Source organism: Podarcis cretensis (genome assembly GCF_951804945.1).
Source record: "Podarcis cretensis genome assembly, chromosome: 14".
Lineage (NCBI taxonomy): Eukaryota > Metazoa > Chordata > Lepidosauria > Squamata > Lacertidae > Podarcis > Podarcis cretensis.
In genome coordinates this window covers 40,055,394-40,070,722 of record NC_137183.1, presented here as the reverse complement: position 1 = coordinate 40,070,722, position 15,329 = coordinate 40,055,394, and the positions used below count along the sequence as shown (strand labels likewise).

At 45.4% G+C, this 15,329-nt stretch overlaps 1 protein-coding gene across 1 annotated transcript in view; it reads left to right on the top strand.

Annotated features, from left to right (window-relative positions):
• The window catches only part of SHISA9 (shisa family member 9), a 235,357-nt gene that overhangs the window by 124,265 nt on the left and 95,763 nt on the right, over positions 1–15,329 (top strand). The window lies entirely within an intron of this gene.

Below are 15,329 nucleotides of genomic sequence, written 5' to 3'. Positions count from 1 at the left end.
CCTAGAATAGAATTCCCTCTTTTTTTTTAATTTTTTTGCTGTTTCACCACACTGTTGACCCATGTTAAGCTTGTGGTCTACTAAGACACCTAGATTCTTTTCACATGTACTACTGGCAAGCCAAGTGTCCCCCATCTGATATTTGTGCAGCTGGTTATTCCTGCCTAAGTGTAGAACTTTATATTTGTCCCTATTGAAATTCTTTTTGTTAGTTTGGGCCCAGTTCACCAATCTGTTAAGGTCATCTTGAATTCTGATTGTGTCCTCTACGGCATTAGCTACCCCTTCCAGTTTGCCATCATCTGCAAATTTGATGAGCAACCCCTCAATTCCTTCATCCAAGTCATTTCGTAAAGATGTTGAACAAAAACAGGCCCAGGACAGTACCTTGCAGAACCCCACTTGTCATTTTTCCCCAGGATGATGATGAACCATTAGTGAGCATTCTTTGGCTTCAGACAGTCAACGAGCTACAAATCCACTTAACAGCTACCTCGTCCAGCCCATATTTTACCAGCTTTTCTGCAAGAATGAGGGCTTTTTCAAATACCTTACTGAGATCAACATACACTCCATCCATAGCATTCTTCTGATTCACCAAGCTGCTAACTCTATCAATAAAATCAATGAGAATCATCTGGCATGACTTCTTTTTGAGAAACCCACTCTGAGTCTTCGTAACCACAGCATCCTCTTCTAAGTGCTCAAAGACCAGCTGTTCAATTATCTGTTCTAGGACTTTTCCTGATATCAATGTCAAGCTGACCAGCTGATAGTTACCTGGGTCTTCTTCTTTTTCCTTTTTTGAAGATGGAGACAACATCTGCCCAACTCCAGTCTTCAGGGACCTTACCCATTCTCCAAGAATTCTCAAAGATTATAGACAGAGGCTCCGAGATGAAGGCTCTTTTAGTACTCTTACCACCTTGTTCCCTATCTTGGGCTGCAGCTCCCTCCTTACATCATTTATTCTGTTATCACCAGGCTGGGCGTGGCTTTCCTTTTTGGTGAAGACAAAGGCAAAGTAGTGTCAGGATGCTGTCAGTAGCTCCCAACTGGTTGCCCAGGAAAGTATAAAGACAAGGAAAAGTTTCTTACCGTCCTTTTTTTCAATCTTTAGAGAGAGAGGCTATAGAACCCAGCCTCTTGGATAATGGCATTGTCCCGAGTGAATCTCCATCCCTTGTCTCTCCCACTTCCTCATTCATAATCATCATCATCACCTCCTCTACAGGTGCCACTAAGTGCCTTCTGTTTTTGAGCTCTTTGCTCTCCTACTTTTAAGGCTTGCCAGGTTCTGGGAGATGGAGGATCAGGAATGCTTTCTAATGACAACATGTCAGCCGGGTGTTGTTCCGGCTCTCCCATGATTTCCCAGCTTTCCCCCTCATCTGCCTCTGAGCTGCTACCTCCCTCAAACCCCTGTTGTAATTCTATACTGTCTTCCTGCTCCCTGGAGGGTTCAGGATGGGGAGGCGGTCTCCACCATTCCTCCTCTGCCCATTCCCTGACAAGTAGGTGTTGAGAAGTTCTGCCATCTCTCTGTCACCCAATAGCCAGAGGTGGTTTTAGGGGAGCACGACTGGTTTGGCTGCACTGAATGCCATGCTGCAGGGTGCGCCACAACAATGCTGTAGACTGGAGTGGGGGCGGGGTTGCAGAATTTAGCATCACAAAGGGCACCACTGAAATCTGAGACCCCAAAGTCCACCACTGAAATAGCATTTCTACATCTTCTCCATGCACAGGACCTACTACTTGCTTGCTCTTCCTCTTCCTTCAAACATAGCTAAAGAAACCTTTTATTTTTAACCTCTCTTGCAAACCTGAGCTCATTCTGAGTTTTGGCCTGCCTGACCTTCTCCCTGCAATGTTTGGCTACTCATGTACACTTTTTCTTAGTGATTTCCTCTTTCTTCAATTACTTATACACGCCCTTCTTAAATCCCCTGTTACCTGCAGTATTGTCTCCTTCCCCCTCAGGATTTACCGTATTTTTCGCTCCATAAGGTGCACTGGACCATAAGGCGCACCTAGTTTTTAGCGGGGGGGAATCAAGGAAAAAAAATCTTACCCCCCCCCAGCCCCAAAGAGCAAAGAAGCCAAGACAGTGAGCAGGATCCATCCCACTGGCTGTCTTGGCTTCCTCTTTAGCCATGTGCAATCTCTCCAGCTGGGAGAGGCTGCGCGCGGCTTTGGCAGAAGCCAAGACAGCGAGCGAGATGGATCTTGCTCACTTGGCTTCAGCAAAAGGAACCCGAAGCCTTTGGAGCACAGCGCGAGGTCCTGCTGTGCTGCAAAGGCTTCAGGCGGCTATCCCTGAAGCCTGGAGAGCGAGAGGGGTTGGTGCTCACCGACCCCTCTCGCTCTCCAGGCTTCAGCGAAAGCAACGCGTAGCCTCCGGAGCGGGGAGGGAGCACTCCCTCTGCGCTTTGGAGGCTTCGCGTTGCTATCGCTGAAGCCAAGGAGCCTGCATTCGCTCCATAGGACACACACACATTTCCCCTTAATTTTTGGAGGGGAAAAAGTGCGTCCTATAGAGCGAAAAATATGGTGGTTTAAAGTCCTCATGATCAGGTTTGTGAGACTCTTAGCAAACATATTCTTGCCAGCTGCTGTGAGGCGCGATGCACATCTTGCCTGGAGACTTTCCTCAAGGAAACAGAGACCACAGTCCAAGAAGCCAAACCTTTCTTGATGATGCCACCTTCGCAGCCAGTGCTTTGCTTCCCGTATTTTCCTCTCTCTTGACCTTCAATAAGAAGCAGTGATGAAAAAGCCACCTTTGCCCCTGTCAAATCAATAGACCATTTTGCTAAGTGTTTGGGGAACTTGAGGAGTGAAATGAGCACCAGTTTGCTTAGCTAATATCCTTAAGTATCCATGAGCCTTTATTTTTTCAAAATGATTCACTGAACTTTATTAATCCTAAGAAATCTGAAGGTGGAGAGTAGCTGGGAGTGGGATTAGCCAACATCATATGCTACCACAACAGGCTTTTAAATGATTGAGGACTGACATCACTTTCAAAGTGAGTGCAGAGAACGCCATGCTGCTCCAGTTGCACAAAACTGTTCAGAGAAGTCCAGCTTGTGTATATGTTGATGCCTTTATGCTGTTTCTGTTTTGGAGCTCACTGGCTTGAATCATGAGTTGTATTTCCATGAGCAGCTGACGTCCCCGCTATCAGAACCCTCCAGAAAAAGCCTGTTGAGGTTGTGTATAATCTCTTTCCCTTTAGAAACATTACTGCATGTACTATGCCAACAGTTGGCCTTTTGGGGCATGTGGGGTACTGCCCCACTGACCACAGTCCACCTTTAGCTAGACACGACTGAACAGCCTTCTTGCTGCCTGCCAGTTTAAGGGGCTGTCAGCTTCCTCCTCCTTAGTCACTGTGTTGACCTTTATAGTACTCAGTTGGGAGGAGGATGAGGACAAAAGTAGAATTAGTTGGCTCTGCCTTTCATTGGCTGCTTTGCAAGTCATTGGCTCTGGCTCCGCCCACTGTTGGTCTTCCTGCCCTCCACCTCACCAGTCCCAATGGGAACCAGCCAGCAATGATCCTGATCTCCCATTCGGTTGATGAGCAAATTTCTGTTCTTGCAGAGAGTGATGTGTCTTTCTGCCTCTCCTCTCTCAGCCTCCAAAACTTTCCATCTATAATCCACCTTCCACACAAAGACACATAAAAAGAGAGTTTTCCTTGATTTTTTTTTTAATTATGTACTGTTATATTCACCTCGTATTTATTTAAGCAGGCAGCAAACTGTCATTTACAGATCTTTCTTCTCTGGATAGATTTGCATGCTGGTATGTTAATGTGTTCAGGGTTGTTTTTATGCAACAACAACAACAATAAACAATGTTAAAACATTTCAAAAAAACACAAAAAACAAAGACACTTCAATGACCCAGCTTATTTTCAGCTGGAACTCACAGAACTGAGTTCCAGCACCTCTTTTTCTAGAAAAATAGCACTGAGTATCTCCTGTAGGGAGAAGCGGAACCAAGCCCTGATTCCCAAACTTCTCTACTTCCAGGAGAGTCCATCCGTTGAGAGACTCATCCATAAGAAAAGCAGGGTAGTTGATCTACCAGAACCATTGTGAGAAGCTCCAGCATTCCTACTGGATCCATCAGTCCCCTTCTGACCAAACACTTCAGGGAAGGGCCATAACTCAGTGGCAGGGAAGCTGCTTGGCATACAGAAGGTCCTAAGTTCAATCCCCGGCATCTCCAGGTAGGACTAGGAGACACCTGTTTCTGAAACTCTGAAAAGTTGCTTCCAGTCAGTGTAGACGATACTGAAGTATATGGACTGTTGGCCTGAGCTAGCATGAAGCAGCTTCAGGTGTCCCCAAACCTTATTCTTCCAGTCAAGAATCACAGAGCTGTAAGAGGAATGACTTCACAGGTGACATCCAGACTAACCCCCCAAAGTTACAGCATGTGCCTGTAAATAGGTACTTTGAGATGAATAAAAATTAAAATTGGCAGATTAATCCAGAAATGGTAGAGAATAGCTATGGGCAAAGCACATCTAAGTGATGCAGACTGAAGGGGGTTACAGAAAGATTTGTCCATCCTTATCCATGTGGCAAGGGATGCAGGTTGCGCTGTGGGTTAAACCACAGAGCCTAGGAGTTGCCAATCAGAAGGTTGGCGGTTCAAATCCCCGCGACGGGGTGAGCTCCCCTTGCTCGGTCCCAGCTCCTGCCCACCTAGCAGTTCGAAAGCACGTCAAAGTGCAAGTAGATAAATAGGCACCGCTCTGGCGGGAAGGTAAATGGCGTTTCCATGCACTGCTCTGGTTCTCCAGAGTCATGCTGGCCACATGACCGGGAAGCTGTATGCCGGCTCCCTCGGCCAATAAAGCGAGATGAGCGCTGCAACCCCAGAGTCGGTCACGACTGGACCTAATGGTCAGGGGTCTCTTTACCTTTATCCATGTGGCAAACCATCCCAGATGATTTAGTTGGAGCATTGGGAAGCAGATAAATTTCAGGATATATATATATTTAATCAACTCTATCACATGAAAGTGAGGGTGGCACTATATGACTCCTTATTTACATAACTCTTGGCTGTTTACATAAAATGCAGGGAAGAGGCACCATTTACATAAAGAGGCGTGATTGTGTAACAACCCCCTTTGAAGTGCGATGGAAATGATGACGCATTCTGTTGAATAAAAAGGAAGATTCACCTGGCCTCTTTGCTTTGAGTTTTGTAAGGTGGGGCTGAGTGGACACAGTAGCTTTTGTATAGCGATAGTCATGCCAAGGCTGCAAGCCAGAGACCCATTTCAGATGTGCTCATAGACTTCTGTAGGGAGAAGCCAATGCAGTTCCTTCCAGCTCTTTTTGACTACTACTCACATCATTCCTGGCAGGGATGCTTGCTGGGGCTGATAGGTAATGGAATCCAACAACATTTGGTGAGCCTGCTAAGTAGATATTTTATTGTTATTATTATTCTTACCCCACCCATCTGGCTGGGTTTCCTTAAACCTTCATTTTCATTATACTGACTCAGCAGTTCCTCTGTTGTCCCCTTGTGGTGGCTGTGTGTTCTCTGCATAAATGGGGCCGCCCAATGGGACCATGAAAGGGTGGCACTAGACCCTGCAATTGGCAGGTGAGGCCTTGGTGGTGGTGCTGCCACTGGGGGCTGCCCAGTTGGTACTGACCCGTGACAGGGCTTTCTCAGGCTACATTCACACCACACAGTTACAGTGGTACCTTGGGTTACATACGCTTCAGGTTACAGACTCCGCTAACCCAGAAATATTACCTCGGGTTAAGAACTTTGCTTCAGGATGAGAACAGAAATTGTGCAGCAGTGGTGCAGCGGCAGCAGGAGGCCTCATTAGCTAAAGTGGTGCTTCAGGTTAAGAACAGTTTCAGGTTACAAACAGACCTCCAGAACGAATTAAGTTCTTAACCCGAGGTACCACTGTAAAGCACTGTGGTGCTACTTTAAACCGTCATGGCTTCCCCCCAAAGAATTATGGGTGCTGTAGTTTATTAAAGATGCTGAGAGTTCCTAGGAGGCCTCCATTTCTCTCACTACATTTCCCAGAGTTCCATAGGAAGAGGGATTGGTTGTTAAACAACTCTGGGAACTATTGCTGCATGGAGGGAATAGGAGCCACCTAAAAACTCTCAGCTCCCATAAGAAACTACAGCTCCCATAATTATTTGGGGAAAGCATGACTGTTTAAAGGGGCACCATAGATTTTTAAACGTATGATGTGAATGTGGCTTTCGGCAGCAGGCGCACATCTTCTCCCTCTACGATGAGTTGCATTGCATTTATATTTTAATGATTATTTCTACATTTGCATCCATACCCATAGATTAACATATGCAAATTTTACAGGAATCTATGTGCTCATTTTGTCCTCTTTTAATTTTATTTTCGATAGCCTTTTCTTCCAATAGAACGGGGTACAGAACTCCATACAACTAATTACACTATTCAATTCAATAAATATACGATTGCATCCAGCTAATTTCCTGGTACACCCAATGAAATTAATGGGCCTGAGTTAGTTGTGTTCATTAATTTCAAATGGTCTATTCTGAGTAGGGCTAACATTGGACGCAACCCATACCTCTTTATATAAGAATGGGAATAAATGAAATTGTATGCTTTATTTAATTTCCTCTCTGTTTTTGGTCATCAGACTCCGGAGAGCTACCCCGAGATGGAATAGAGTAAATAATAGGGAACCTCTGGCCTTCCAGAAGTTCTTGGACTCCAAATCCCATCAGTTCCACCCAGCAGGATGATGGGAGTTGTAATCCAATGACATCTGGAGGACTTCAAGTTCTCCATCCCTCATTTATATCCAGTGCCAGAACTCCACTCCAAACTAGGAAGCTAAGACTTGCCTTGGCTCTATTTTCCAGACTTTCTTACTCTCTGCCATGTGGCAGACACTACTTCCCATCTAACCAGCCAACTGCCCCCACAGCAGTAACAGTGAAGGGTTACCGAGACAGCGCCACAGCCTTATTGACAAAGTAAGGATGTTAAAACATCTCTGCAATTTAAAGATCTAGGATTACGGTGCCAATGTGCAAATATACTTTTAGTAGTTCTCATTCTGTGGATCTTTACAACCACCCTCCCTGGTTAGGTCATCAATCTTCCTGTTTTGTGTACCAGAGGACTGCTGCACTCTGACCTGCACAAACACAATTTGATTCTCCCAGGTTTTCTGCGCCATTGCTGTCGAGACAGCCTCCGGTTAAATCAACTTAAAACTCAGTGCAGCCCAGTGATAAACTCATAACACAGATGAGCCTTCAAAGATCTCGTTTCTCTCCTTTGTTCCGATTCCATGCATGCTGACAATGTTTTCCAGCCTTTAATTACGGATGCATCCTGGTTGTTTATCATGGCTAAGTGCATTAATCTTTATTTTGCTTAAGGAAGGGTAGACTGAAATTCAATAATGGGACTGTTGTCTGGTAGGAACCAGGGTGATTTATGGCCCTTTGGTAGCAGTGATTTATGAGGCTGGTGCTTTGAGAAGAGAAAGTGACTCTGACTGTGGAGGTGAATTATGGCCCACGGTTTGACCACATAACATCTTAAGTATCTGTAAAAATACAGTTGACAGCTTGGAGGGACTGATGGAAACAGAGACAAGGAGAGATAATGCCGCATAATAAACAGAGATAGCCCAATTAGTTCAGAATAAATCAGAACTGGATCGAAACATGGTCTGGATCATGAACTCAGATAAAACTTTTTTTAAAATTCTCAACCAAACACCCGCTGACATGAACTTTGGTAGCATCCCTTGATAACATCAGTGAGATTGAATGTAGAGGAGTTTAGCTGCAGATTTTAAATCAGGCCCACACTTTGTGAAAATGCTTTGGCTCTAGTGGCATAGCTGAGCATTGCAACCCGGTCATAGGGAAACAGTTGCATTCGCTGTGCATTGTTTGGAAAGGTAACCTTACTGGTGGGTTAGAAAGCAAGCGCAATTCTTGCTGGGGCTGATGGGAAATGAGGGTCAGGAGCTGCTAGGATTTGTGGACGGCTGCCCCATGTGGTGAAACATTGAACTGCAGGAGGAACTTCTCGGTGAAGTACCCTCAGGCCCTGGCTTTCTGTTCCATATGAGCCTTTCTTGATCAACAAGTTTTGAACACTGGAAACTGCCTTAGACTGCGTCAGACCATTGGCCCATCTAGTTCTCTATGGTTGACACAGATTGGTAGAAGTTCTCCAGGGTTTTAGGCAGACCTACTGGAGATGTTTGGAATTGAACCGGCGACCTTCTGCACGCTTACCACTGAGCTACAGCCCTTTTGAGCTCTGGTGTATTCCTGTATTCTTTAGTCTTGCCTTCTGGCTTGCTCAGTCTGGCTGTCTCTAGGGCACCCCTGATGGGAAGTTTCAGAATTTGGAGTGAGGGAGACTGTAGAACACCTCCAAAGGTTTCAATGGAGGACAAGCAACATTTGGGTCATTGCATCAAGGGATTCATTGAGGGGTCCTTTTAATCACTCAGTGATGTCTTCCAGGTGAGGGGAATCCACTGCTCTTAAAGACGATTCATAAAGGCTCCAGGAGGGGATTGATTGCTCATTAAGAGGAGTTTGTACAACTCTACAGATCTCACTTTTTCAACATTCTGATGAGAGGCAATCTGAAGAATTTTCCCCCATGTGTGTAGATTAGAATAGTTTGACGTGGGGAAAATGCTCAACACAAAATGAATGCGGGTCTTGAAATGTATGTTCTACCCGTACATCAGTAGGACAGATTGTGTTGTGAATAATGCATTTTATAAAGCAAGAGTTCTAAATAACTCAGGAGGAAGGGAGGAAGGAACAGTGTCGTGTGCGCAGGGCAATTAAAAGGCATTTTGCAGATGGCATCTGATCTACCTCTGAATAACATCTATTATGTACACGGAGATCCAATCACATTAGTATTTATGGGACCACACACTTGAATCGGGAAGCAAGCGGGAACAGTGCCTGAACTGGGGATGTTGAAAAAGTAGGGAAATTTCCAGGCTGCTGTCCTGCAACTTTGTCAGGGACTGTCTCCGTTGCCTTCGTTGTGACTTCTGTACAGGAGGGGGACACGCTTGACCTTTGAAAGGAAAGGGACAGATACCAAGTCAGTGTTTCCCACATGGCGGCAGTATGTGGTCTGGGGAGATGTACCAATGGGAGAAGAGTGCTGAATCCTTCCCACTGCAAAATATACCTTTAGTTATTTCTGCACCACCACTTTCAAAAAGGCTTCCAGTCTCCACCACCACCATAATCCAAAAATAAGAAAGAAAAACTGGTTGTGGAGGAAATGACCTCAGATTTGGACTACAGCTCCCATCACCCCCAACAATTATCTATGTTGGCTGGCTGGAGCCAATGGGAAAGGTAGTTCAAAATTCGCCAGGTGCCAGGCACATTTTGCACCTGGCTTTTGGCCACTTGTGACCAAGTGAAGATGCCCAGTTGCCAGGATGGTGCCTGATGTCTCCACCACCTGGAAGTGCATGCCTGGGTATCCTTGTACCTGATATTAGCAACACAACCTTTAGAATTCTATCCATTATATTTTATCTGCACAATCAGAATGAAATTCAGCAACCAAAAAGTCGTATTGAAAAAAATACCACTTTAGAGCTGTCTGGCCCCCAAATGCAACTAGGCATTCTGTTTTGGTTAAGGAACCATTTAGCACCTTGCTTATATATCTGATTTTCTAACACTGATTGTTGGCTGCCCCTGAATTAAGCCTTTTTGGTGCAGTTTTGAGGCTGCATTCCTATAGCACATTAAGCCAATTTGAAAGCTCGGTTTTATATAGGAAACCACTGGTGGGAAAGGAAGCCGATTTTGTGGGAGTGCCATTGATAAGTACTTCACACGATGGAGATGCCTTGAATATACTGTTGGGATGCCCAGATTCCCTTTTACCTTCCTGCAGCCTGTGACTGAGTTGCTCAAAACAGTTCACGGTTTGAATTGGGAATGAGTGGCTTTGACCAGTTCTGTTCCCTTACTATTCCGCTGTTCCCTTATGCCTTGGGTTCTGCTCCAGTTGTCTTCTGACAAGAAGAGAGAGAGAGAGAGAAATAGAATGCAGATTATGGATGTTACACACACCTACAAAGTGGGAGGGCGGAAATGCCAAACAAGGAGAAAAATATTCCTTTGAAGCAGCAATCCTAAAGAGCAGGGGGATGAAGAAATTGAAGGGAGCTGAACTGTTGGTTCCTTGGTTGAGGAGAATGAGCAGGGACACATTTCTCCTGTCTGTCTCCCAACAGAGGTCATCATACAGGGCAACCAAAGCCATTTCTGTGCTGAAACCGGGACCCAGCTGCCATACTGACATGCTGTCCCTGTAAGGCTGCCCAGGAGCGAATGTGGCCCTCATGACCTAATAGGATTTTTGCAAGGATAACATTGGATATTGCTATTCACATGGAAAGATGCTATAACCACAGGGAAATAATGGTTGATTGTAGACCCGAGAGACAGAGATGCTAAATGTTCAGTGCAGAAGTGGGCTCTTTCCTTATTCTTCTCTGCTACATTTTATTTAAAATAGCAATAACTTCGGTTGCTAAGTTATTAAGAAAAGGAGAGGGGAGGGAAAGGGAAGAAAGTTCTGCTATACTGGGTTTTATAATTATAATCCATACAGGTTTAGCCATGTGAAATTTTGTAGTCATGTCACATTAAGAAGGAGCTGTGGATGTTGGGGAAGGGGAGTCATTAAAATACTAAAGGGGATGTATAGAGCTGGTGTGTGTGTGTGTGTGTGTGTGTGTGTGTGTGTGTGAGAGAGAGAGAGAGAGAGAGAGAGAGAGAGAGAGAGAGAGAATGTATGTGTACATACCAAAATAGGTCTTGAGTCAGATCATAAATCCCTTTCAGATGGCTTGCACCTGAGGAGACTTCAAAAGTTACCCTTTGAAGTTTTGGAGAGTCCTTTTGAAGTTGTGAAATATGCAAAGATATTCGGTTTCATTAAGTGGTTTCCTAAATTGTGGAAGGGGTGTGGGGAGAGAGAGAGAAAGAATGAAAGAAGGATGGTGCTTGATTATATTTTGAAAAGGGATTTGATAGCTTTTAGGTTAATGAAGTCTTTTTTTTAAAAAAAAAATGCACACTCTTTCCTCTCTCGTAACATAAAAAATCATGGGCATCCAATGAAGCTGAACATTGGAAGATTCAGGACAGATAAAATAAAGCCCTTCATGCAGTGTGTAGTTGAAGTTGCTCCCGCAGGAGGCAGTAATGGATGACTTCAAAAGAGGATTAGACAAATACATAGAGGAGAAGGCTATCAAAGCCACAATGGCACAGATTGAGGCATCCATGCTCGTGAATACCAATTGCTGGAAACTACAGAAGTAGGGAGTATTTTTGTGCTCCAATCCTGATCCTGTTTGCCAGTTTTCCACAGGCATCTGGTTGGCCACTGGGAGAACAAGATGCTGGACTAGATGGGCCATTGGCCTGAAGTACTTAAAAAAACAACAACAACAATCTGGTTGCAGATAGGTATTCCTTTCTGTTCCACCTCGTATTCATCATCTGCAGTACTGTTCTGCTTTCGCTGCCTCTGTCTCTATCCACTGTGGTGAAATGAACGGATGATGTTCTAATGAATGGATGGTGCCATCATCACGTTATCCCACCCCATTCATCTCAATGCAAAGGAAACACGATGCAAACGATGGTGAGGTGTCATAAGTTACATAACATTTGTAGACTGAAAATAACAGCAAATACCTGCCACATGATTTCTAGGGCAAAGAGTGAAACACAGGGAATTTCCGCTCCTCTTTAATTTTCATCAGAATTCTCAAGTTGCAGCTGTTTTGTGTGTTTTCTTTTCCTTTTAATACCCAAACATTAAAATTCTGGGTTGGAGTTTTCAGTTTCTGCTCATGGCACAAACATGAAGGAATGGACTTAGCTGAGATTCCTGCATTGCGGGGGTTTGGTGTCCAACTCTAAACATTCTATAGTTCTATGACTAGATATTCCCTTCAAATGTTGTTAGACTACAACTCCCATCGTTAGAATTGCTCCATAGCTTTTCACATCTTCATTCTTATTGACAGGTAATTACATGGCTGCCTTAAACAGTGCTTAAGGAACTGTTTTAGTGTTTCCTGATAGATGTGAATCACTGTTCCTTTTCCAGCATGGTGCTTGCGCACACAATTGTTGTCAATAACTTGAAACACACTACCTTTCACAGGGGGGAGCGAAATGTCCTAGGAAACTGCCGCCCTCAAAATTTTCACGTGTAGATTTTCCTGGATGTTTGTGGCTGCTCATTCGCTGGCCTGAATGAATCACTCAGTCATTTTTCTCATACATCATGTCAAATCAGTGACAAACATAAACAGTACATACCACCTTATCCAATTCAGTATTCAAACACCATTTGTAAATAAGCTGCAGTCATATGGCCTCAGCAAAACTACTGCCTGTTGTTCTGCAAACGATGCTTTTATGAGCTCTGCTCAGGTTCACACATTCACCTTTGTGTGAAGAGGGCAATGGGATCATATGCACTAGCTCCAGCCCCTCAGGAGATCCTTGCTCACTGAGCATGAAGGTCTGAAGAGAGCTTAATGTTGTTGGAAGGTTCCCTGCTATCAAGGACCCTGTACTATCAGGTTCCCTGATTGTTTGGAGGTATTTATCTGAACATTCTTAGAAGTCTCTCTCCGACTTTCCTACTCAATACAGAAAGGTCAGAACCCCCACATTCTTTCCCCATGTGTTGCTTGAATGCCTGAATTAGGGTCATAGACTTCAGTGGTGCCTTATAGGCCATCTAGTTCCAATTAGGGATGGGCAAATCTCTCCACTGTGGCTTCTCTCAGTTTCTCATTTCTGAATCAATTTGCAATTTTTTTAAAAAAACTTTGCTCAAAAATAAAAAGCATTTTCATGCATTTGTTGTGCACACTTCTGCCCTAAACACGTTTTTACAAACCATTTCCTAAACACGGTGTGCATCTGTATGTTATTTTAACCAATATATGCACCTTTGTGCTTATGTACACTGATAAACATCTTTTTTGCATTTTTGGCTGGAGAACGTTCTTTGCAAGATTCAGAGAAAGCCTCTCCTCTTGCAAAGAGGGGAGGGGTTATGGGCGGGACCCGATGTCTGCCTCATGCAGGGGGCGTTGCCCCCTGCTCCCCCCACTCACCTGGCTGGCGCACCTCACCCACAGGTAAGCCCCCAATCGGGTGGCTTGGAGGGGGTGGGGTTTGCAGCTCAACTTGCTGCTGCGCCAGCCATGCGGCCTCATTTTCTACCTTCCCGTCACGAGTCACCCACCCTCCACTCCCTTAGAGCTCAGGGTTTTGGTTTTTTCTCTTGGCCTTGCTATGGACCTTAGGTTGGTCACCCAGGTTGTCCAGGGGGCCTGGTAGGAATTTTTCCATTTGGCATTAGGCCTTGTGGTTTTTTCGCCTACCTCGTAGCAATCGTCACAACTTTCTTGGTATTGGTGGGTAGGTTAGGCACTGGAATGTGTTTGTGGTGTGTGGAAGGGCTAGGTGTGGCCATCGCCTACGCCTTCAATTTTGGGTATTCCGTTAAAGGAATCCGGTGGTCGTGGATCCTGTCCGATGCCTGTGTGGCGGGGGGCCATGGCACGACCCTCGGTGACATCAGGGGAGAGCTTATAGTTGGATTAGCATCAAGAGGCTCCACCTACTGGTGAATAAACCCCCTTTTTAGGCTCACCCCTCTTGGAGTGGGTGGAGTCAATTGTCGTGATCCAGTGCCTAAGCCAATACCTTTTCACTTGCTGTAATCAATAAAGTTGTGGCCTTTTCTTGCCCATTAACCTTATATTACGTGTCTGTGTGTCTTCATTTCACTAAGCGGGGATCGGGTCCTCGAACCACAAGTGTGGATTATAAAAGGTAGCTGCATTTTTGTTTGTGTATTGGTCTGGAAAGTGTGAATTAGGTAGGTTCACCCCCCCTCCAAAAAATGTTCCCCCATCCTAATTTCGGTCCCTTGCTCAGCTCAATAAATCCAGAGGTAAAAACATCCTCCACAGATCACTCAGCAAATATATCAAAGTGCATTTAACAATGTGCATTTCGAATGTGTGTATGTATCTCTTTGTGTGTGTATACACACAGATCCATCATCATCATCATCATCCTTGCATTAGACTTCCAGGCTTCTCTTGACGATATTTCTATGCTGACAGGCCTTTTCAGTTGTTTAATTAGAATCAAAGAATCATAGAACTGCAGAGCTGGGAGATACCCCAAGGGTCATTGAGTCCAAGCCGTACACAAAGTATGAATCACCGCTAAAGAATTCCCAACAGATACCAAGAAGAGCCAACTACCTCCTGATGTCATCTGTTCCAGAAGCCTGTCAGCAAGTTCTTTCTCATGTTTAGTCGGAATCTCCTCACTTGTCATTTGAATCCACTGGTTGGGTCCTACTCTTTGGAGCAGCACGATTCAAGCTTTCTTCATCTTCCATGTTACAGCCCTTCTAATATTTGAAGGTGGCTAACATATCACCCTGGGACGCAGGTGGCACTGTAGGTTAAAGCCTCAGTGCCTAGGACTTGCCGATCGAAAGGTCGGCGGTTCGAATCCCTGCGGCGGGGTGCGCTCCCGCTGCTCGGTCCCAGCGCCTGCCAACCTAGCAGTTCGAAAGCACCTCCGGGTGCAAGTAGATAAATAGGGACCGCTTACCAGTGGGAAGGTAAACGGCGTTTCCGTGTGCGGCTCTGGCTCGCCAGAGCAGCGATGTCACGCTGGCCACGTGACCCGGAAGTGTCTCCGGACAGCGCTGGCCCCTGGCCTCTTAAGTGAGATGGGCGCACAACCCCAGAGTCTGTCAAGACTGGCCCGTACGGGCAGGGGTACCTTTACCTTTACCTTTAACATATCACCCAGGATGCAGGTGGCGCTGTGGGTTAAACCACAGAGCCTAGGACTTGCTGATCAGAAGGTCGGCAGTTCAAATCCCCGTAATGGGGTGAGCTCCCCTTGCTTGGTCCCTGCTCCTACCAACCTAGCAGTTCGAAAGCACGTCAAAGTGCAAGTAGATAAATAGGTACCACTCCAGCAGGAAGGTAAACGGTGTTTCCGTGCGCTGCTCTGGTTCACCAGAAGTGGCTTAGTCCTGCTGGCTACATGACCCGGAAGCTGTACGCTGGCTCCCTCGGCCAATAAAGTGAGATGAGCGCCGCAAGCCCAGAGTCAGCCATGACTGGACCTAATGATCAGGGGTCCCTTTACCTTTACCTTTAACATATCACCCATCAGACT